This window comes from Schistocerca piceifrons, unplaced genomic scaffold, assembly GCF_021461385.2.
Source record: "Schistocerca piceifrons isolate TAMUIC-IGC-003096 unplaced genomic scaffold, iqSchPice1.1 HiC_scaffold_572, whole genome shotgun sequence".
NCBI lineage: Eukaryota > Metazoa > Arthropoda > Insecta > Orthoptera > Acrididae > Schistocerca > Schistocerca piceifrons.
This window is the reverse complement of record NW_025728813.1, coordinates 484,464-508,250: the sequence shown is the minus strand read 5'-3', so window position 1 is coordinate 508,250 and position 23,787 is coordinate 484,464. Positions and strand designations below refer to the sequence as shown.

At 49.5% G+C, this 23,787-nt stretch overlaps 8 non-coding genes across 8 annotated transcripts; 6 read left to right on the top strand and 2 right to left on the bottom strand.

Moving 5' to 3' along the window:
• The first annotated feature begins 1,853 nt into the window (after positions 1–1,853).
• Trnai-aau lies at positions 1,854–1,927 on the top strand. The gene has a single exon. It is a non-coding gene; the product is annotated as a tRNA-Ile (tRNA).
• A 603-nt stretch (positions 1,928–2,530) lies between these two features.
• Positions 2,531–2,602, bottom strand: Trnag-ucc. Its single transcript has one exon. It is a non-coding gene; the product is annotated as a tRNA-Gly (tRNA).
• Positions 2,603–8,931: 6,329 nt separating this feature from the next.
• Trnam-cau lies at positions 8,932–9,004 on the top strand. The gene has a single exon. It is a non-coding gene; the product is annotated as a tRNA-Met (tRNA).
• A 305-nt stretch (positions 9,005–9,309) lies between these two features.
• On the top strand, positions 9,310–9,381 carry Trnae-uuc. Its single transcript has one exon. It is a non-coding gene; the product is annotated as a tRNA-Glu (tRNA).
• A 6,230-nt stretch (positions 9,382–15,611) lies between these two features.
• Positions 15,612–15,683, bottom strand: Trnag-ucc. Its single transcript has one exon. It is a non-coding gene; the product is annotated as a tRNA-Gly (tRNA).
• Positions 15,684–16,025: 342 nt separating this feature from the next.
• Trnag-gcc lies at positions 16,026–16,096 on the top strand. Its single transcript has one exon. It is a non-coding gene; the product is annotated as a tRNA-Gly (tRNA).
• Positions 16,097–16,477: 381 nt separating this feature from the next.
• Trnam-cau lies at positions 16,478–16,551 on the top strand. Its single transcript has one exon. It is a non-coding gene; the product is annotated as a tRNA-Met (tRNA).
• Positions 16,552–22,535: 5,984 nt separating this feature from the next.
• On the top strand, positions 22,536–22,608 carry Trnam-cau. The gene has a single exon. It is a non-coding gene; the product is annotated as a tRNA-Met (tRNA).
• The last annotated feature ends 1,179 nt before the right edge of the window (positions 22,609–23,787 follow it).

Sequence of the window (23,787 nt, the reverse complement as noted above, 5' to 3'; positions counted from 1 at the left end):
CGGTATTATGTGGAGCTCAGCTATGTTCAGGACAACCCGCATCCGTTCAACACGGCGGCGACCTATCTTGCTCTTACTAAACGGCAGCTGGATAACCCAATTGAGAAGAAATATTTAGGCAAAAACTGGAGAAATGTCTGGAAGAACATTAGTTTTCCGCTCCTTCGCTCCAGAGTTCGAGCTGTTTGGTATGACGCTGTCAATGAGGTGATTCCCACTGGAGAGAAATTGCACAAAATCAAGCTGCGGCCCACCCCGTTTTGTGAGAAGTGTAACCTAGTGGAAACGCTGCCGCATCTCTTCCACTGCAGGGATCAAACACAAATATGGCAGTGGACCCGAAAGAAACTCGCTGTCATTAATAGGACGTCGGATACTTCCATTCAACTTCAAGACGCGCTTCAACCAGACTGGCAGCTTTATCCTCAATCTAAGAATAATAGTTATGTCTGGCTCATGGGCCAGTTCGTCTATTACATGCTTGTCCATACAACGCCAACGCTACACGATTATCAGATGTATCTCATTGAAGAGTACTATGCGATTAAGAAGTTGCGACAGTATAAAGATCAGTTTCAAAATTTTCTTACTATTGCTTTAAGTGATGGAAGACTTTAAGTTTACAGATCCATTGGACGGAGTTTTTCTTTTCTTATCTTTTCTTTTTCACTACTTTGTTAAATTGTTATTGTTTCCATGGATTTGGTCGGCTCCGCACCATCAGCTGTGGGTGATTTGCATCATGGGTCAAACGACGGTACAGAGTGCACTGTGCACTCGGCCTCGAACATTTACTTGTCTTTGGATTTCCTTTTCATGTTCAAATGACAGCACTTTACTTTTGGTTCCGCAGGGCGACACCCAGAAGAGGCTCCTCATTTGTTTCCTTTTATTTCGCGTTATCTTTCATCAAAGCTGCACGACGATTTAGTACGAACCAGGAGTTTTTCAGCAGCTTCTATTCTTCCTATCAAGAGGCTTTCCAAAACGGGAAATGGTTGTTTGGCATGTCCCTGCTCTATGGTGTCACCACGTTACCAGCGCTCCTCTTCCGACGCATGGCATGCTCAGGGTTTTGAGAAGCAGCAATCCACAATCAATCATCGGGAAACCGAATGCACAATACTAATCACCGACATGGAAACTGGGAAAATTATTCTACGTGAAGACCAACTTTGAGTATGTGCTGTGCTGGATTCATGGTGTGCTGCGTCCTCCAAAGACCAGACATGGATTTCTTTTTATCATTTTGTTTATATCTATACAAATGATGGAACGTACATGACGCCCCATTGCAGGTTAAACATAATATAATAATAAATACATAACAATCAAATCAAATCACAAAACCGTGCACTGGGTGCGGGGTATGGCGGTGACATCGTGGCCAGGCCTCCGGATTGTGACCCCTGCCCGCTTTGCCACCGGCTGCCAAGCACTCTAGTGCATACAAAAAAAAAAAAAAAAAAAAAAAAAATGGTGTAACGGTTAAAAAAAAAATAAAAAAAAAAAATGGATAAGGCATCGGTCTCCTAAACCGGGGATTGTGGGTTCGAAAAAAAAAAAAAAAAAAAAAAAAAAAAAAAAAAAAAAAAAAGTGGCTAGGATACCTGGCTTTCACCCAGGAGGCCCGGGTTCGATTCCCGGTACCGGAACGGAATTTTTTCCACACGAATCGTGGCAAGTTTGAGCTGTCCGAGCAGCCGTTTGCCGTCCTGCTCGCAATATAGCTACTGTTTCGTGACCGTCAGCAGAATATAGACTAGGGAAGCAGACACACGACGACCATACAAATGGTGTGTGGCTTCATGCCACCTGTTTCCAGCGTAGGGCTGAGCAACTGCATCTGCCGAGGCCCGTTAGCTCAGTTGGTTAGAGCGTCGTGCTAATAACGCGAAGGTCGTGGGTTCGATCCCCCCACGGGCCACTACTCTTTTACTACTACGAAAAGGCAGCGCCGATTTCAGCTGGCGAGTGTGATGACCAAAAGATCATCACCCTGCGTGGAAGTTGACAGAGGATCCGAACCCGACTCGTCGGGAAGCGCTACAGCATTCACTCGGCAATGGCCATAATATCTTGAATACACTGGTTCTCAACCGATAAAGAGAAAATGAAAGAAAATGTCCGATTGCCGATGCGTAACAACTTTGGCCCCTGTCAGTACTTGGGCGGGTGAGCGCATGGGAACACAGGGCACTATTTGCACTTTTACTTCCTATTTTTGTTTCTCCTTTGTTTTCGGAGCTACAGCCCGATTCGGTCAGGGAGACGCCACCGTGAAATGAAGGGGGCGTGCTGTGTGTCCATCGCCTCGCCTCTCCTTACCTCTCTCAGTCGTTTCTCGTGCTTGTCGTTTTGATAAAGGCCGACTTGAGAGCGTCAGCTCTCGCGTCAGCTGAGCAAACAAGTCGAGACACGAGACAAGTCGAGACACACTAAGGGCTGGTATGCAGCGAGTAAGAGGGCGAAAAAACAATAATTTAAGAGCGCGTGGCAAAAGTACTCATACGCGAAATTAAAAGCCTGCTGCGGTGGCCGGGAATCGAACCCGGATCAACTGCTTGGAAGGCAACTATGCTGACCATTACACCACCACCGCACAAGCGAGCGCCGCGCGTCCGCGCTGTGTCGGCTTCCCGCCAGTCGGCAGCGGCCGAAGGTGATAGTACCTGGCAGGCGCATTTCGAGGCAGGCTAGGGGAGCACATCCAGACGCATTCGGACAGCGTATCCGTGCGCATCGCGCGGGGCAGCGGGACGGTTGCGGCTTTGTTTACGTCGCCGGGACTTTGGCGCTTCGTTCTTCGTGATTGCTGCTTTCAAGGTTTGTAAGTAACAAAATGTCGACATTTTCGAGAGCTAACACCGTTCAGTGTGTCTTTGATAGAAGTGCTGTCCGCCCTACCGCATTTGAAATACACGAATGGTTATTCGAAGACTTAAAGATACCGGAAGAAATCGTAGACACCTTTCAATTGGACTTTGTTCAGTATTGCTTGTTCTTGAAATTTACGTCTGGGGACTTGTGTGAAAAATTTGTTGCTAAATTTGGTGGCAGTCGCCGTTTTAAACATGCAGACGGCAGTATTAGTAATGTGCAAATTGTGGCGTCAGGGTTTGGAATTCGAACTGTCCGTGTTTTTAATGTACCACCTGAATGCCCTGATCAAGTTTTATCTCGTGCCTTGTCGCGGTTTGGTGACGTTCTGAACATTACGATGGAGAAATGGTCTAGTGCATACCGTTATAAAGTTGCTAGTGGTGTCCGTAGTGTCCGGATGGACCTGAAACAACATATTCCTTCCTACTTTGTAATCGGTGGGGTTCGTGCACAGATCTCATATATCGGGCAACCGCCGACATGTGCCGTATGTCATTCCACGGAACATTTAAGGGGTGACTGCCCTCGACGGCGGCCTGTTCAGTTACCGCGCCAAGATGTTGTGGGTGGTAGCGATAAATTTGTGCCCCTTATGAGTGAGATTGTAGCAGGAACATCCTTTACCGGTCCGACCGACCGACCGACCGTGCGACCGTCGGCCGTTGCTTCTGTCGAAGACAGGTCCGTCGCGGAAAATAATAACACGACTGTCGGGCAGGAGGAAATGGAGGTTGTCCAGGACCCGCCTGCCCCGACCGACCGGGTTGATGACGAACGGGACGTACGCCCTGTTAATACTGATCCCGTTCAATCGGAATCGGTGGAGGCAACAGACGCTTCTTTACCCCCGCCGCCCCTCCCGGTGCCAACTTCTGCCGAAACTGTAACGCCTTCAGCGGAAAGTAAAAAGCAACGCCGCCAGCGGGGCAAGGGTAAACAGGTCAGGGATCCGAACCCGGCCGCCCTCGCGAATCCGCCAGCCACGGAGAGTGGCAGTGAAAGTGAGCCAATGTCACAGGGTTCCTCCCGTAATAGCAGCCCCGCCAGGACAGAGAAGATTCGAGCACACACTGCTCACTTGAAACAATTTCTCAGTGCCGGGAAGGAACAGGACATTGCTGCTGCTAAGCGCAAATTAGAACAGGGCAGTGAGCAGTTACCACAGCGCCCGCGCAAATATTCGGTGCCGTCACAGCCGGCCGTAACATCGCGCGGAGGCCAGTTGGAAGCCGCCCAGTCGTCGGGCGACGCACGACCACCCCCGCCACCTGATAGTCACAGCCCGTGGTGGCAACAGCAGGAGGACGAGGGGGGCCAGTAGAGTGTGCGAAGACCTACATCGTTGTCATGAGTCCACCTACATTGCACTTGACATGGAAACTACTGTATCTTGTACTGCGTCCAGTGTATTGTCGTGCCATGTTTTTGTAGAATTGCTACTAACCACTACAGTGTTTTAAGACCTACTGAAATTTCCATTTTTATGCCAGCTGCTGTTCGTTTACGTGTAAGTCCGGCATTTTATCACTTCGTTGGTGTTTTTTCTCTTGCTCTGTATTGTCCATCTGCTTAAAATGTCAACGCAATCACACCCCACGGGTATGTTTTCTGTTTTGACATTAAACGTTGCCGGTATCTCAGCGGCGCACAAGATAGCAGCTTTTACAGACGTTTTATTTCATGGACATTTTAGTATTGCCCTTCTTCAAGAGGTATCTAGTGACGTTTTTAGCAATATCCCAGGTTATGATGTTGTTTACAATCTGAATAGTGATAATAATTGTGGCACTGCGATTTTATATAAGTCGTCTTTAGAGCCTACGGACATCCAACTTCTCCCAAATGGTCGTGTCTTAGCGTGTGTGATTGAGGGAGTCCAATTTGTCAACGTCTATGTGCCCTCGGGGACTGATCAAAAACGCACACGCGCTCGTTTTTTTACCACGGACATATGCCCCTTTTTGGCTACGGCTCGCCCCATCATATTGGGTGGCGATTTTAATTGTGTTGTTGCCTCTGCTGACCAATACCCCACCCCCACAAAATGTGCTGAACTGACTACCCTTTTAAATGCAGTGGACTTGCGTGATACGTGGCGTCACTACCATCCCATTATGACGCAGTATACGCACTTTTCTACTAGGGGGGCCAGTCGAATTGACAGGATCTACGTTTCACGGGAGCTAACAGACGCTTTATGTGCGGTCGAAGTTCTGCCTGTCGCCGTGAGTGATCACTGTGGCTACGTGTGCGTTTTGCGGTTGCAGTGCTGTCGCACGAAATCTCTTCCGGCATATTGGAAATTCAATACCGGCCATCTGGGTGCCGAAGGGCTCCGTGCGGAGATACGTGTCGCATGGCAGCAGTGTTTAACAAAGTTCCATACTTACGGGTCCTGCATCGAGTGGTGGGTGGCGCATGCCAAACCAATTTTGCGGAAGGCGGCGCAATTATATAGTCGTGAAACGAGTTACTGGCACAGGCGTACGTTAGCATTTTATCAGCAGTGCTTACAGGATGCTATCCATGCACCTGTTGGCCCGGACGCAAATATTCGACTCCGCTTGAGCAAAATTAAAACCCAGATTCTGAGGCTGCACCGGGAAAGGTCGCGGGGTTTAACGGTTCGGAGCCGTCCGTTATGCCACATCGATGACGAGGAGCCGTCGCTCTATCATCTTGCCCGGGAGAAGACACAGGCTCGCAAAAAGTATATTGATGCGCTAGAAACTGATGCGGGGATTGTCTTATCGCAGCGGCGCCAAATTGTACGTCATATCTCCGACTATTATACTTCGCTCTTTCACGACACTACCGTGGACGGGGAGGCCATGCGACTTTTATTACATGACGTAGTCGACTACATGTCCGAACCTGACCGTGAAGAGCTGGTTGCAGAGGTGTCTAATCACGACGTGTTACAGATCTTGAAAGCCAGCACGACAGGCAAGTCGCCTGGACCCGACGGTCTTCCTACAGAATTTTATATTACTTTCTGGGATATTGTAGGGGACAAGTTTACGGTACTGGTGAACGAAGTGCTTCGCGGCTTCGTCATCCCGAGTCAGTTTCTCGAAGGGCACATTGTTCTTATCCCCAAAAAACGGGGTCCGTGTCGTGTCACCGATCTGCGGCCCATTACGCTGCTGAATGCTGATTACAAGTTGGCGGCCAGATGTGTTGCAGCGAAGTTACAGGCAGTCATGGATAAAGTCATCTGCCCGTTTCAATCCTGCGGCGTTAAGAGGCGGACCATTTTCAATGCAGCGTCTACCTATCGCGACATCATCGCTTACTCGGCCGTCCATCGGCTTTCAGCCGCTGTTCTTTCTCTGGACTTTGCCAACGCGTTTGACAGGATGAGCCACGATTATTTGATGCATGTTATGGACAGAATGGGCTTTGGCCCCCGCTTCATTTGCGTGATTCGCCATTTCCTGACAGGAGCCAGCTCGGTGGTGACAATTAATGGATGGAGAACACCACCTATAGTTCTTCGTAGGTCGGTGCGACAGGGCTGTCCCTTATCTATGTACCTTTTTGTCATTGCTTTGGACCCACTGCTGCGTGCGCTCGACCGCACGATAGGCGGCGTGGATATTCATCTTGCCACTGTGAAATGTCTCGCTTATGCTGATGACGTAGGTGTTTTTATCGGCGACGACGACGATTTTCATCACATCCGGCCCTTACTGCGGAGGTATGAACGTGCGTCGGGTGCCTTGATAAATCCAAGGAAGACCGTAATGATTCCTTTAGGAAATTGTGAAGTGGATCCCGATCAGACTTGGTTTCGCGTAGCCCGTCATCACATTATCTTGGGCCTTGACGTTACTGCTAATCCCCAACAGATGCGGGCGCGCACCTGGCGCCGGCTGCTCAATCATGTCAAAGGCCTTTGTAAGACTTACGTCAGCCGACGCCTCACCCTCCTCCAGAAGGTCGACCTAATTAACAGCGCCGTGTATTCCAAGGCCTGGTACGTGGCACAACTCCTGGACGTTCCGCGACCCCTTGCCCGATCATTTTCGCAGGCCGCGTACTGGCTCCTGTGGCGCCACGAAATCTTCAAGGTTCGGGCGGCAACGTGCGTCCTCGACACCACCTTCGGGGGACTCGGCCTGGTCGATTTTTCCCGGAAGTGTTCGGCGCTGCTGGTACACCGCATGGCCACCTTGCAAGCTAACAGCCCGGATGGAACGGCGGCGGCCATGCTCGTCGCTTACCGCCCGCCCTCCGAGAGCGCACCGGTGTCCGTGGTAGGCATCCCGTATCAACTCGGCTACGTCAGAGCTTACTACCTGCAGCGGAGCTACGTACTGGAAACGGCGCTGGACAGAAACAGGAATGTTCGCCGACTGTATGCGGCGATGGTGGGAAGGCCACCCCCTCACAAGCTCGCTCTTCGTTTCCCCGCGACCGACTGGCGGCAGGTGTGGCTGAATATTCATCACTCCGTGTTGCCCTCCGGCGTTCGGTCCCAGTGGTATAAACTGGTTAACAATACGGTGGCCACTAACCAACGTCTCTCGGACATCCGCCTGCTGCCGTCTGCCAACTGTGGTGCTTGCGGCGTTCCAGACACACGGGAGCATCGCTTTCAATGTCGCCTTGTGTCGGCCATCTGGGAACTGTGTAGGGTCATGGTGGCTCTGATCAACAGGACGACACCCTCGCACGTGACTCTCAATGATGTTCTTGCGCCAGGGTTTAAGCCCTTCCCTCGCGCGAAGCACAATACCATGGTGTGGCTCTTGGGTCACACAGTCTTCGCCATTCTGGATTGCCAAGTCCAGGACGTATATACATATTTAGCATACTTGTGGGATGCACATTCCCATGTACAGCGGCTGAAACATTATAACGAACTTTTTGCCAATTTTCTGTGTGCGGCGTTAAAACATGGTTACGCGAAGATGTTCAATAATTGATACATTGCAAACTCCATTTAAGACTGAAGAGGCTGTCTCTTATTTTTCGTTTTTTTCAATCACTTTTGTTTGGATTTGACCAGATGGTTTTGATGGGTCTGTGAGACAATTATGCGCTAACGAAGAAGATTATCTTTTATTTATTTTATTTGAATTATGGCAGTGGTGCATTTCGTTTTCCACATGGAAGTGACAAATTATTTTAATTCCCCTGTACTACCTTCTTCTTATGATCTTAGGAGTGAGTTTTTAGTTTGTCTTCTCCACGCGCAACCTTTTCTCGGAGAATGGACATGGAAATTAATTGTGTGTTTTTTGTATAAGAAAGAACTCTCCTAAGACTTTTAGTTACTCGTCGTCTGTGGCATCTTTTAGGATGGCTCTTTTATTTTGCCATTTACATTGTTTGAAGAGGAACATTATCTTTTATTTTGCATTACATTGCTGGATGGAAGATTAGAGTTTGTGGAAGAATTTTCATTTATTTTTTTGGTTTTCACGATATGATCCACGAGAGCAGCCGTCGGCGACGAGCGTCTACCACAACAGATATGATAGCGTTGAAGCTCGCCGATGAAGGCATATTTTGGTGAGAGCAAGGAGGGCTATAAGGGGAGATGGGAGGCCCAACAAAAAAAAAAAAAAAAAAAAAAAAAAAAAAAAAAAAAAAAAAAAAAAAGTGGTAGAATGCTCGCCTGCCACGCGGGCGGCCCGGGTTCGATTCCCGGCCGATGCATCATTTTGCTTTTCCCGCGATGATGCTGCCGCGTGGCTTGAGCGCTTGAGATGCACGATCCACAAGAATGTGTAGCTGGATTTCCCTTGAGAAGGACCGAGAACGCAGCACTCGCGGGTCCCCACTAGGACGCTCGCATCATGTTCTACAGACTAGCGTCGGCCTGGCCTCACAAGTTGCTGGGTCCGGGTGCCTCCGAGGCTCTGAACTTTAACGACAAGGAGTGCTGCCTATCGTTGCAACAGCTGCAGCAGCACCGCAATCAACTGGGCCGGCAGTGCACGTGTAGCAACAGAACACGTTATCCAGGAAGTACAGTGTCTCTACGTCTAATATTGGGTACGGTATTTACCCAGTTTCCAGGACAAGCGGTGCACCCGTGCCTCGGTAGCGCAGTAGGCAGCGCGTAAGTCTCATAATCTTAAGGTCGTGAGTTCGATCCTCACCCGGGGCATTTAATTTTCTGTGACTGATGGTGGTGCTGTTGCTAGGGCGCCAACGTATTTCTTGTTTGTTATCCACAACGTTTCAACGCTTCAGCGGGAAAATGTTTACTTCCTGTTATTGCTACTTACAGCTTCCCTTTTCCTCTTCTCCCAGCAGAGCATGAAGCCAAAAGCATTGCTCTGCGACGTTTGAGGTGCGCGCCTTGCCAGTCAGTATGTGCAAAGATGCTCGCAAAGAGAGAGGGGCGCCGACGCGGCACTCGACACGAAATGCGACAAGCGACCGTACGAACGGTCGAACGAAACGGCGACATCCGGTGTGGTCTAGTGGCTAGGATACCTGGCTTTCACCCAGGAGGCCCGGGTTCGATTCCCGGTACCGGAACGGAATTTTTTCCACACGAATCGTGGCAAGTTTGAGCTGTCCGAGCAGCCGTTTGCCGTCCTGCTCGCAATATAGCTACTGTTTCGTGACCGTCAGCAGAATATAGACTAGGGAAGCAGACACACGACGACCATAGAAATGGTGTGTGGCTTCATGCCACCTGTTTCCAGCGTAGGGCTGAGCAACTGCATCTGCCGACGAAGTTCCGCTTTAGACGCCGTGCAGTGTGGACGTGCCTAGTCTTCCGCTCCGCCGTAGCGTTACGTATAGTGGACTATCGTTTTTGTTACGTGTTGTGTTGCAACTTCTGAGAGTATTTCTCCGTCGTTGTTTCGTACCTTGTGTTACTTTCTGTCCTTATTTCAGTGTTTTTTGTGTAGCGGTTTCGACCGCATATTTTGAAAATGTCGTCCCAGGTTATTCCTCGTCAGGCTACAGTTAGTTTTGCTTTTGACAAGTCAACCCGCCATGTGCAACCTAGTTCTCTTGAGATTCATGATTGGTTGGTAGATACCTTTGGTGTTCATTCGGATCAGGTGCACACTGCTTATTTTGATACCGAACTGTATGTTTTCTTTGTTAAGTTTATGGACCCACTTCAGGTTGATAAAATTCTTTCTAAATATGGTCATCAAGTTCTCTTTCGGCATCGGGATGATTCTGTAAGTACCGTGCTGCTTTCCAATGCTTCCATCACGTATACCAATGTTCGTGTTTACAACCTTCCACCGGAGGTGGATAATGTCTATCTTAAGGAGGGTCTACAGAAGTATGGTGATGTAAAGAGCATTCGCCTTGAACGCTGGTCAAGCCAACATCGCCTGCAATGTTACAGTGGTATTCGTTCAGTCGAAATGCACGTTAAGCAGAATATTCCATCTCACCTGCAGATCGGTGGATATCGTGTCCATGTAACATATAGTGGTCAGGTTGGCACCTGTTTTTTGTGCAATGAAAGTGGTCACGTGCGTACCGACTGTCCGCGGAGAGTTTTTGTTTTAAAAAATTCTCTCGAACAGCGTCGCAAGTTAACGGTCGCTGACCTCGTTGCAGGTGGTTCTGCTCTTGGTGTAGCACAGTCCAGTGGTAGTAGCGCCCCGCCACAGGTTTTGCGCACCCCTGATACAGAATTTCCTCCTTTGCGTGCTAAATCTGATGTTGTTCCGCCTGTCCCTCAGGTGGGTGTGCCACTTTTGAATAATAAGAGGCGTCGCCCACACGATGGAAATAGTACGGATGAGGATCTCCCTGAGATGCCCCAGTCCGAGCGACCGGCATCCTCCGAGTCACTGTGTACTGTAGCTGCTCCCTGCCCTCCTGAGGTAGCGGTTCCGGTGGCGGCTGCTGGCGCCCCTCCGGCCTCCGTCGGGTCGTCGGTCGGGCCTGTTGGCGCCGTCTTCCGAACCGACTTCGATGTCACAACAAGTGGAGCCGCGACAACTTCCTGCTTCGCTGCCCCATACCTCTGCCAGCGGAGCTGCTCCGCTTCCTTCCAACTCTGCGGCCTCGGACCTTCCTGCTCACGTTTCGCCTCCGTGCAGTCCATGTTTGCCGGAAGCTAGTGCAGGTGTTGACCATTCCGTTTTGTCGGATGTTTCCCCCGCGACCCCGGATCCCGCATGTGGACCGGCGCGGGTGGTGTCGGATACAGAACTTGACCCTCCTACGTCACCGGCGGCTGAAGTTTCCTTGCCCGTCAGCCGACGCAAGTTACGCGTTCAGCCGAACGTTAATGCTGTTCGTAAAAAACCGAAACGTAAGGGATCCGCGGAACGGGGTAGCAGTCCCCCTCCCTCGGATGCCTCCGTCACCCCTGCTATGGACTGTGACGCTGGTGCGTCGGTGTAGGTGATTTGTTTTCTCGCTTTTCTCTCTATGGTTCAAGCATACACCTTTCTTACCTTAAATGTTAACCGTATTGAGTCCGACGTTCGCATTGCCTCTTTGCGGCAGTTTATTTACGACGCCTGTGCGGACGTAGTGTTTTTGCAGGAAGTGTTGTTTTCTGATCTCTCTCTACCTGGATTTCAAACTGTTTTTAATGTCGCGCCGGAATATTCAACAGGAACTGCTCTTTTCTTTCGAGAGGGCATTCCTATTACTGACATTGAATTCCTTGACTCTGGCCGTGGGATTGGTTGTCGTCTTTTTGATCTCCGCCTCGTTGTTTTGTATGCCCCCTCTGGTTCGGGTCACACTGTGGCTCGATCGCGCTTTTATAAAGAAGAGCTTATTTATCTTTTGCGCCAGAGTCCTCGGAGTCTCCTGCTCGGAGGCGATTTTAATTGTGTTTTACGCCCTGCAGACCAGTCCCCCAATTTTAATTATTGCCGTGATTTACATGACTTAGTTCGTACGATGCATCTGCGTGATGTTTGGGAACACAAATATCCAACCCTGGTGAAATATACGTTTTTTACCGCGTCCTCATGCAGTAGACTCGACAGATTCTATTTATCTGATTTATTATGTGATAAAATTCTTTCTGTCGATGTTATTCCTACTAGTTTTTCTGACCATTGTGCTTTTACTGCAACTGTAAATCTTAGTCGCCAACCTGCAAAACTTTATCGTTCCCAGTGGATGTTAAATGTTTCCCACCTTGCCGACAGTGCTATGGATGATGTTATAAGTGGCGTGTGGGAGCGATGTCTTCGCTCTGTCCCGCGATACCCCTCCTTGCTGGTTTGGTGGACTGCGTTTGCCAAGCCCAAGATTCGTCAGACTTTGATTTTCTACTGTGCTGCTAGGACGCGTGATTTTAAGAACACGTATGAATATTACTACTCTGTCCTGCGTGAACTATATGACGCGGCGGGTACCTCTCCACTGCGGATCCATGATGTTCGTCGTATTAAAGCCAAGCTCTTGAGCCTTAAACGACGACAGATGGATGGTCTGCGAGTTAAGTCGAAACCTCACTCTCTTGTTGAAGGTGAACTGACATCCTTGTACCACCTGCTACGGCATCAGACTCGTCGTCGTCGCTCCTTCATCTCTTCTCTTACGGTGGATGATGGGCGACAGCTTAGTGCACAGGAGGAAATGGTTCGTGCTCTTCATCAGTATTACACTAGTCTCTATTCTGCCAATGATTCTGGTGAGTCTCTTTCGGATGATGTCTTTGGGGATCTAACTGCGACGATCGCGCCTGACGCGAACGGCGAATTTCTCCGGGAGTTCCAGGTAGATGATGTTTTCGATTTTATTGCTCGCTCTCCGTCCAGTAAATCGCCGGGTCCAGACGGCCTGCCTAAAGAATTTTATCTCCGTTTTTGGCCTCTTTTGGGTGGCATTTTTACGCAGATTTTAAATGAGATTGTCAGAGGGATGGATGTGCCTGCCGATTTTAAAGTAGGGAAAATTGTTTTAATTCCGAAGTCCTCTGGTCGTTTATCTGCTGCCAATCTTCGTCCGCTCACATTGCTGAATTTTGACTATAAGACAGCTGCTAGAGCGCTCAATAGCCGGTTGTCTTCTCTGCTTCGGGGTGTGATTGGTGCACATCAATGTTGTTTTCATGATAGATCTATTCTGACACCAGTAGCCGAATATCGGGATGTTGTCTCGGTTGCGGCGGTTACAAACGTACATTGTGCCTTTGCCTTCCTTGATTTTTATAAGGCTTTTGATCACGTCAGTCATGTGTTTTTAGATCGTGTTTTAGGTACAATAGGTTTTAACGCTTCATCACGTGGTGTTCTTGGCAATTTGTACAGGGGAATAACAGCTCGGGTGTCAGTCAATGGGCAGCTGACGCCGCCCATTGCTATCCGCCGCGGAGTGCCTCAGGGTAGTCCGCTCTCTATGTCTTTATTCGTTTTGTCCCTGGAACCGCTGCTTCGGACTATTGCTCTCAAGCTTCAGGGTATGTCCCTCTCTGGTGGGAAGCTCTCGGTTAAGGCATATGCGGATGATGTCGTTGTTCTCCTCCGTCAACGAGATGATATCCCGTTGTTGAAAGGGGCAGTTGATGCATACTGTCGTGTCTCTGGAGCGCGTCTCAATCAGGGTAAATGTAAGTTCCTTGATATTCGAGGATTTCGCGATGCTGACGTCCCTTGGGCCACTTTTGTCGATCGCCATACGTCCTTGGGGATTATCATTGATCGGTGTCCTCTAAAAATGGCGGCTCTCAATTGGAAATCTGTCACCGAGAAGATACAGGGGGCTCTGATGGTCCATGAGCAGCGCTCTGCTACCATTTTGCAAAAAGTCCGAATTTTAGACACCTACGTCCTATGTAAAGCTTATTATGTTGCTCAGCTGTTCCCACTTCCCATGATGGTGGCGAAAAGGTTGCGCCAATTGTCTAGCAGGTTTATATGGAAGGGCCATCTATTCAAGTTACGTTACGAGGTAATGACGAAACCGCGTCTCTCCGGAGGCTTGGGCCTCTCTGACATTACTCGCAAGGCGTCTGCTTTGTACGTCCGCCGAACGACTCTAATTGTTACGCAAGAAGTGACTTCAATTACATCCAGGCTTTTTACTGTTGTGCGTCCGGCGAGCCTTGCTCCACCTGTCGATGTCGGACGCCTAAATTTTAAGTTGAAACACATTCGGGAATTTTACATTGCGGTGAGTTACCTCGGTGACGTCTTCTTGCGGCGACCGGTGCCAACGACCAAGAGCTTGATTGCCCGCTGGGAGGGGCTGGCCAGTCCCAATCCAATAGAACTGGCGTCTCCATCCGTGTCCTGGAGGAACGTCTGGAAGAACGTTAGTCTGCCGATCCACTCTATGGCCGTGGCGTCCACGTGGTATAGGGTAATAAATAATTTGGTTCCCACCAATGTACGACTGCACCGTATTGGTCTTTCTGACACGGACACCTGTACTCGGTGTGGTCTCCTGGATACCCTTGAACATCGATTCACCTGCTGTGGGCACCTTGCTAATTGGCGTTGGCTCAGGAAACAACTTGCTTTTGTCACTAGGTCTGCTGAAGCCGCTTATACTATTGACATCATCGTCCGGCCCGATTCTTCCTTTTTTCCGCGGACGAAGCTCCATACCGTCATGTGGTTGATTGGCCATTTCGTACATTTTGTCAACAGTTGTCATGAAGAGGATGGACACCTAGCGTTTCGGCAGTACATGCTTACTGCTTACTGGCAGCGCTTGCGATTGCCAGGCCTCCGAGATGATTTTGCCAATATGCTTAGCCTGACATTTGAAAGAGAGGGTGTTGGCTAAGGTCACCTGTGTGAGCCATTTTCTTTTATACTGTTTCTGAATTTGCCGCCTTTATATATGTTTCTTCTCTACACCAGGACTGAAGTTTTCGTGTTTTAATCTTTATATCCCGGGTTTCGGCAGGTATTCATTTTGATGCGACGCCAATGGAATTACTCTGCATTTGTGAAAAAAAAAAAAAAAAAAAAAAAAAAAAAAAAAAAGTGGTTAAAAAAAAAAAAAGTGGCTAGGATACCTGGCTTTCACCCAGGAGGCCCGGGTTCGATTCCCGGTACCGGAACGGAAGTTTTTGCGCACACAGCGCTCCATGTTTTGGCCTTCGAACTGTAGTTTGTCGCCCATTTTCTAAAAAAAAAAAAAAAAAAAAAGTTGGTTAGAGCGTCGTGCTAATAACGCGAAGGTCGTGGGTTCGATCACCCCACGGGCCACTACTCTTTTACTACTACGAAAAGGCAGCGCCGATTTCAGCTGGCGAGTGTGATGACCAAAAGATCATCACCCTGCGTGGAAGTTGACAGAGGATCCGAACCCGACTCGTCGGGAAGCGCTACAGCATTCACTCGGCAATGGCCATAATATCTTGAATACACTGGTTCTCAACCGATAAAGAGAAAATGAAAGAAAATGTCCGATTGCCGATGCGTAACAACTTTGGCCCCTGTCAGTACTTGGGCGGGTGAGCGCATGGGAACACAGGGCACTATTTGCACTTTTACTTCCTATTTTTGTTTCTCCTTTGTTTTCGGAGCTACAGCCCGATTCGGTCAGGGAGACGCCACCGTGAAATGAAGGGGGCGTGCTGTGTGTCCATCGCCTCGCCTCTCCTTACCTCTCTCAGTCGTTTCTCGTGCTTGTCGTTTTGATAAAGGCCGACTTGAGAGCGTCAGCTCTCGCGTCAGCTGAGCAAACAAGTCGAGACACGAGACAAGTCGAGACACACTAAGGGCTGGTATGCAGCGAGTAAGAGGGCGAAAAAACAATAATTTAAGAGCGCGTGGCAAAAGTACTCATACGCGAAATTAAAAGCCTGCTGCGGTGGCCGGGAATCGAACCCGGATCAACTGCTTGGAAGGCAACTATGCTGACCATTACACCACCACCGCACAAGCGAGCGCCGCGCGTCCGCGCTGTGTCGGCTTCCCGCCAGTCGGCAGCGGCCGAAGGTGATAGTACCTGGCAGGCGCATTTCGAGGCAGGCTAGGGGAGCACATCCAGACGCATTCGGACAGCGTATCCGCGCACATTTCGCATCCTTTGGCAAGAGTTGGGCGCCGGCGACGCAAGAGTACGCAGAGGCCCGCGTTCTGGCGGCATTTTTAAGCAGTGCAGTGCAGGATTCAGCGTCTGCAGCATCTTTCCCACAGAATGCTACGGCGCTTGACGGCAGTCCCACTTTCCCTTGAGACGTCTGCTCGGAAAGCAGCGTCAAGTTACCGCTGGCCGCAGCATCGGTGGTTCAGTGGTAGAATGCTCGCCTGCCACGCGGGCGGCCCGGGTTCGATTCCCGGCCGATGCATCATTTTGCTTTTCCCGCGATGATGCTGCCGCGTGGCTTGAGCGCTTGAGATGCACGATCCACAAGAATGTGTAGCTGGATTTCCCTTGAGAAGGACCGAGAACGCAGCACTCGCGGGTCCCCACTAGGACGCTCGCATCATGTTCTACAGACTAGCGTCGGCCTGGCCTCACAAGTTGCTGGGTCCGGGTGCCTCCGAGGCTCTGAACTTTAACGACAAGGAGTGCTGCCTATCGTTGCAACAGCTGCAGCAGCACCGCAATCAACTGGGCCGGCAGTGCACGTGTAGCAACAGAACACGTTATCCAGGAAGTACAGTGTCTCTACGTCTAATATTGGGTACGGTATTTACCCAGTTTCCAGGACAAGCGGTGCACCCGTGCCTCGGTAGCGCAGTAGGCAGCGCGTAAGTCTCATAATCTTAAGGTCGTGAGTTCGATCCTCACCCGGGGGTAGTTCCGCTTTAGACGCCGTGCAGTGTGGACGTGCCTAGTCTTCCGCTCCGCCGTAGCGTTACGTATAGTGGACTATCGTTGTTTACGTGTTGTGTTGCAACTTCTGTGAGTGTTTCTCCGTCGTTGTTTCGTACCTTGTGTTACTTTCTGTCCTTATTTCAGTGTGTTGTGTGTAGCGGTTTCGACCGCCTATTTTGAAAATGTCGTCCCAGGTTATTCCTCGTCAGGCTACAGTTAGTTTTACTTTCGACAAGTCAACCCGCAATGTGCAACCTAGTTCCCTTGAGATTCATGATTGGTTGGTAGATACCTTTGGTGTTCATTCGGATCAGGTGCACACTGCTTATTTTGATACCGAACTGTATGTTTTCTTTGTTAAGTTCATGGACCCACTTCAGGTTGATAAAATTCTTTCTAAATATGGTCATCAAGTTCTCTTTCGGCATCGGGATGATTCTGTAAGTACCGTTCTGCTTTCCAATGCTTCCATCACGTATACCAATGTTCGTGTTTACAACCTTCCACCGGAGGTGGATAATGTCTATCTTAAGGAGGGTCTACAAAAGTATGGTGATGTAAAGAGCATTCGCCTTGAACGCTGGTCAAGCCAACATCGCCTGCAATGTTACAGTGGTATTCGTTCAGTCGAAATGCACATTAAGCAGAATATTCCATCTCACCTGCAGATCGGTGGATATCGTGTCCTTGTAACATATAGTGGTCAGGTTGGCACCTGTTTTTTGTGCAATGAAAGTGGTCACGTGCGTACTGACTGTCCGCGGAGGGTTTTTGTTTTAAAAAATTCTCTCGAACAGCGTCGCAAGTTAACGGTCGCTGACCTCGTTGCAGGTGGTTCTGCTCTTGGTGTAGCACAGTCCAGTGGTAGTAGCGCCCCGCCACAGGTTTTGCGCACCCCTGACACAGAATTTCCTCCTTTGCGTGCTAAATCAGATGTTGTTCCGTCTGTCCCTCAGGTGGGTGTGCCACTTTTGAATAATAAGAGGCGTCGCCCACACGATGGAAATAGTACGGATGAGGATCTCCCTGAGATGCCCCAGTCCGAGCGACCGGCATCCTCCGAGCCACTGTGTACTGTAGCTGCTCCCTGCCCTCCTGAGGTAGCGGTTCCGGTGGCGGCTGCTGGCCCCCCTCCGGCCTCCGACGCAGCTTCTCTCGAGTCGGGTCGTCGGTCGGGCCTGTTGGCGCCGTCTTCCAAACCGACTTCGATGTCACAACAAGTGGAGCCGCGACAACTTCCTGCTTCGCTGCCCCATACCTCTGCCAGCGGAGCTGCTCCGCTTCCTTCCAACTCTGCGGCCTCGGACCTTCCTGCTCACGTTTCGCCTCCGTGCAGTCCATGTTTGCCGGAAGCTAGTGCAGGTGTTGACCATTCCGTTTCGTCGGATGTTTCCGCCGCGACCCCGGATCCCGCATGTGGACCGGCGCGGGTGGTGTCGGATACAGAACTTGACCCTCCTACGTCACCGGCGGCTGAAGCTTCCTTGCCCGTCAGCCGACGCAAGTTACGCGTTCAGCCGAACGTTAATGCTGTTCGTAAAAAACCGAAACGTAAGGGATCCGCGGAACGGGGTAGCAGTCCCCCTCCCTCGGATGCCTCCGTCACCCCTGGTATGGACTGTGACGCTGGTGCGTCGGTGTAGGTGATTTGTTTTCTCGCTTTTCTGTCTATGGTTCAAGCATACACCTTTCTTACCTTAAATGTTAACCGTATTGAGTCCGACGTTCGCATTGCCTCTTTGCGGCAGTTTATTTACGACGCCTGTGCGGACGTAGTGTTTTTGCAGGAAGTGTTGTTTTCTGATCTCTCTCTACCTGGATTTCAAACTGCTTTTAATGTCGCGCCGGAATATTCAACAGGAACTGCTCTTTTCTTTCGAGAGGGCATTCCTATTACTGACATTGAATTCCTTGACTCTGGCCGTGGGATTGGTTGTCGTCTTTTTGATCTCCGCCTCGTTGTTTTGTATGCCCCCTCTGGTTCGGGCCACACTGTGGCTCGATCGCGCTTTTATAAAGAAGAGCTTATTTATCTTTTGCGCCAGAGTCCTCGGAGTCTCCTGCTCGGAGGCGATTTTAATTGTGTTTTACGCCCTGCAGACCAGTCCCCCAATTTTAATTATTGCCGTGATTTACATGACTTAGTTCGTACGATGCATCTGCGTGATGTTTGGGAACACAAATATCCAACCCTGGTGAAATATACGTTTTTTACCGGGTCCTCATGCAGTAGACTCGACAGATTCTATTTATCTGATTTTTTATGTGATAAAATTCTTTCTGTCGATGTTATTCCTACTAGTTTTTCTGACCATTGTGCTTTTACTGCAACTGTAAATCTTAGTCACCAACCTGCAAAACTTTATCGTTCCCAGTGGATGTTAAATGTTTCCCACCTTGCCGACAGTGCTATGGATGATGTTATAAGTGGCGTGTGGGAGCGATGTCTTCGCTCTGTCCCGCGATACCCCTCCTTGCTGGTTTGGTGGACTACGTTTGCCAAGCCCAAGATTCGTCAGACTTTGATTTTTTACTGTGCTGCAAGGGCGCGTGATTTTAAGAACACGTATGAATATTACTACTCTGTCCTGCGTGAACTATATGACGCGGCGGGTACCTCTCCTCTGCGGATCCATGATGTTCGTCGTATTAAAGCCAAGCTCTTGAGCCTTAAACGACGACAGATGGATGGTCTGCGAGTTAAGTCGAAACCTCACTCTCTTGTTGAAGGTGAACTGACATCCTTGTACCACCTGCTACGGCATCAGACTCGTCGTCGTCGCTCCTTCATCTCTTCTCTTACGGTGGATGATGGGCGACAGCTTAGTGCACAGGAGGAAATGGTTCGTGCTCTTCATCAGTATTATACTAGTCTATATTCTGCCGATGATTCTGGTGAGTCTCTTTCGGATGATGTCCTTGGGGATCTAACTGCGACGATCGCGCCTGACGCGAACGGCGAATTTCTCCGGGAGTTCCAGGTAGATGATGTTTTCGATTTTATTGCTCGCTCTCCGTCCAGTAAATCGCCGGGTCCAGACGGCCTGCCTAAAGAATTTTATCTCCGTTTTTGGCCTCTTTTGGGTGGCATTTTTACGCAGATTTTAAATGAGATTGTCAGGGGGGTGGATGTGCCTGCCGATTTTAAAGTAGGGAAAATTGTTTTAATTCCGAAGTCCTCTGGTCGTTTATCTGCTGCCAATCTTCGTCCGCTCACATTGCTGAACTTTGACTACAAGACAGCTGCTAGAGCGCTCAATAGCCGGTTGTCTTCTCTGCTTCGGGGTGTGATTGGTGCACATCAATGTTGTTTTCATGATAGATCTATTCTGACACCAGTAGCCGAATATCGGGATGTTGTCTCGGTTGCGGCGGTTACAAACGTACATTGTGCCTTTGCCTTCCTTGATTTTTACAAGGCTTTTGATCACGTCAGTCATGTGTTTTTAGATCATGTTTTAGGTACAATAGGTTTTAACGCTTCATCACGTGGTGTTCTTGGCAATTTGTATAGGGGAATAACAGCTCGGGTGTCAGTCAATGGGCAGCTGACGCCGCCCATTGCTATCCGCCGCGGAGTGCCTCAGGGTAGTCCGCTCTCTATGTCTTTATTCGTATTGTCCCTGGAACCGCTGCTTCGGACTATTGCTCTCAAGCTTCAGGGTATGTCCCTCTCTGGTGGGAAGCTCTCTGTTAAGGCATATGCGGATGATGTCGTTGTTCTCCTCCGTCAACGTGATGATATCCGGTTGTTGAAAGGGGCAGTTGATGCATACTGTCGTGTCTCTGGAGCGCGTCTCAATCAGGGTAAATGTAAGTTCCTTGATATTCGAGGATTTCGCGATGCTGATGTCCCTTGGGCCACTTTTGTCGATCGCCATACGTCCTTGGGGATTATCATTGATCGGTGTCCTCTAAAAATGGCGGCTCTCAATTGGAAATCTGCCACCGAGAAGATACAGGGGGCTCTGATGGTCCATGAGCAGCGCTCTGCTACCATTTTGCAAAAAGTCAGAATTTTAGACACCTACGTTCTATGTAAAGCTTATTATGTTGCTCAGCTGTTCCCACTTCCCCTGATGGTGGCGAAAAGGTTGCGCCAATTGTCTAGCAGGTTTATATGGAAGGGCCATCTATTCAAGTTACGTTACGAGGTTATGACGAAACCGCGTATCTCCGGAGGCTTGGGCCTCTCTGACATTACTCGCAAGGCGTCTGCTTTGTACGTCCGCCGAACGACTCTAATTGTTACGCAAGAAGAGACTTCAATTACATCCAGGCTTTTTACTGTTGTGCGTCCGGCGAGCCTTGCTCCACCTGTCGATGTCGGACGCCTAAATATTAAGCTGAAACACATTCGGGAGTTTTACATTGCGGTGAGTTACCTCGGTGACGTCTTCTTGCGGCGACCGGTGCCAACGACCAAGGGCTTGATTGCCCGCTGGGAGGGGCTGGCCGGTCCCAATCCAATAGAACTGGCGTCTCCATCTGTGTCCTGGAGGAACGTCTGGAAGAATGTTAGTCTGCCGATACACTCTATGGCCGTGGCGTCCACGTGGTATAGGGTAATAAATAATTTGGTTCCCACCAATGTACGACTGCACCGTATTGGTCTTTCTGACACGGACACCTGTACTCGGTGTGGTCTCCTGGATACCCTTGAACATCGATTCACCTGCTGTGGGCACCTTGCCAATTGGCGTTGGCTCAGGAAACAACTTGCTTTTGTCACTAGGTCTGCTGAAGCCGCTTATACTGTTGACATCATCGTCCGGCCCGATTCCTCCTTTTTTCCGCGAACGAAGCTCCATACAGTCATGTGGTTGATTGGACATTTCGTACATTTTGTCATCAGTTGTCATGAAGACGATGGACACCTAGCGTTTCGGCAGTACATGCTTACTGCTTACTGGCAGCGCTTGCGATTGCCAGGCCTCCGTGATGTTTTTTGCAAATATGCTTAGCCTGACATTTGAAAGAGAGGGTGTTGGCTAAGGACACCTGTGTGAGCCATTTTCTTTTATACTGTTTCGGGATTTACCGCCTTGGTGTATGTTTCTTCTCTACATCCAGGACTGAAGTTTTCGTGGACCTTTAGGGCGCTCAAGAAAAACAAACGAGCGACCACGAACCGAGACAGTAGGGGATAATACTACGCCCTTGTACAGGTGCCTTTCGGAAACAGGACGGTGGAGTCATCGTGGCCAGGCCTCGGGCTTCGACCCCTGCCCACTTTGCTTCCGCAGGCCTGAATCTCACTGTCACCTCTAACTTTACACAATGAAAAAAAAATATGAATTTATTATGCACTCCCAGTATATCAAAATTGAGGTACAAATCCACCCTTTGCTGTTTGCATTAGAAACCAATTATATCATCTTTTTATTTAAGTGTGTGTGTGTGTGTGTGTGTCTGTGTGTGTGTGTGTGTGTGTGTGTGTGTGTGTGTGTGTGTGTGTGTGTGTCTGTGTGTGTTCCCTTTGGACTTAAAAGAATGCTGTTAAAAAAAAAAAAAAAAAAAAAAAAAAAGTGGTAGAATGCTCGCCTGCCACGCGGGCGGCCCGGGTTCGATTCCCGGCCGATGCATCATTTTGCTTTTCCCGCGATGATGCTGCCGCGTGGCTTGAGCGCTTGAGATGCACGATCCACAAGAATGTGTAGCTGGATTTCCCTTGAGAAGGACCGAGAACGCAGCACTCGCGGGTCCCCACTAGGACGCTCGCATCATGTTCTACAGACTAGCGTCGGCCTGGCCTCACAAGTTGCTGGGTCCGGGTGCCTCCGAGGCTCTGAACTTTAACGACAAGGAGTGCTGCCTATCGTTACAACAGCTGCAGCAGCACCGCAATCAACTGGGCCGGCAGTGCACGTGTAGCAACAGAACACGTTATCCAGGAAGTACAGTGTCTCTACGTCTAATATTGGGTACGGTATTTACCCAGTTTCCAGGACAAGCGGTGCACCCGTGCCTCGGTAGCGCAGTAGGCAGCGCGTAAGTCTCATAATCTTAAGGTCGTGAGTTCGATCCTCACCCGGGGCATTTAATTTTCTGTGACTGATGGTGGTGCTGTTGCTAGGGCGCCAACGTATTTCTTGTTTGTTATCCACAACGTTTCAACGCTTCAGCGGGAAAATGTTTACTTCCCAGTTCCGCTTTAGACGCCGTGCAGTGTGGACGTGCCTAGTCTTCCGCTCCGCCGTAGCGTTACGTATAGTGGACTATCGTTTTTGTTACGTGTTGTGTTGCAACTTCTGAGAGTATTTCTCCGTCGTTGTTTCGTACCTTGTGTTACTTTCTGTCCTTATTTCAGTGTTTTTTGTGTAGCGGTTTCGACCGCATATTTTGAAAATGTCGTCCCAGGTTATTCCTCGTCAGGCTACAGTTAGTTTTGCTTTTGACAAGTCAACCCGCCATGTGCAACCTAGTTCTCTTGAGATTCATGATTGGTTGGTAGATACCTTTGGTGTTCATTCGGATCAGGTGCACACTGCTTATTTTGATACCGAACTGTATGTTTTCTTTGTTAAGTTTATGGACCCACTTCAGGTTGATAAAATTCTTTCTAAATATGGTCATCAAGTTCTCTTTCGGCATCGGGATGATTCTGTAAGTACCGTGCTGCTTTCCAATGCTTCCATCACGTATACCAATGTTCGTGTTTACAACCTTCCACCGGAGGTGGATAATGTCTATCTTAAGGAGGGTCTACAGAAGTATGGTGATGTAAAGAGCATTCGCCTTGAACGCTGGTCAAGCCAACATCGCCTGCAATGTTACAGTGGTATTCGTTCAGTCGAAATGCACGTTAAGCAGAATATTCCATCTCACCTGCAGATCGGTGGATATCGTGTCCATGTAACATATAGTGGTCAGGTTGGCACCTGTTTTTTGTGCAATGAAAGTGGTCACGTGCGTACCGACTGTCCGCGGAGAGTTTTTGTTTTAAAAAATTCTCTCGAACAGCGTCGCAAGTTAACGGTCGCTGACCTCGTTGCTGGTGGTTCTGCTCTTGGTGTAGCACAGTCCAGTGGTAGTAGCGCCCCGCCACAGGTTTTGCGCACCCCTGATACAGAATTTCCTCCTTTGCGTGCTAAATCTGATGTTGTTCCGTCTGTCCCTCAGGTGGGTGTGCCACTTTTGAATAATAAGAGGCGTCGCCCACACGATGGAAATAGTACGGATGAGGACCTCCCTGAGATGCCCCAGTCCGAGCGACCG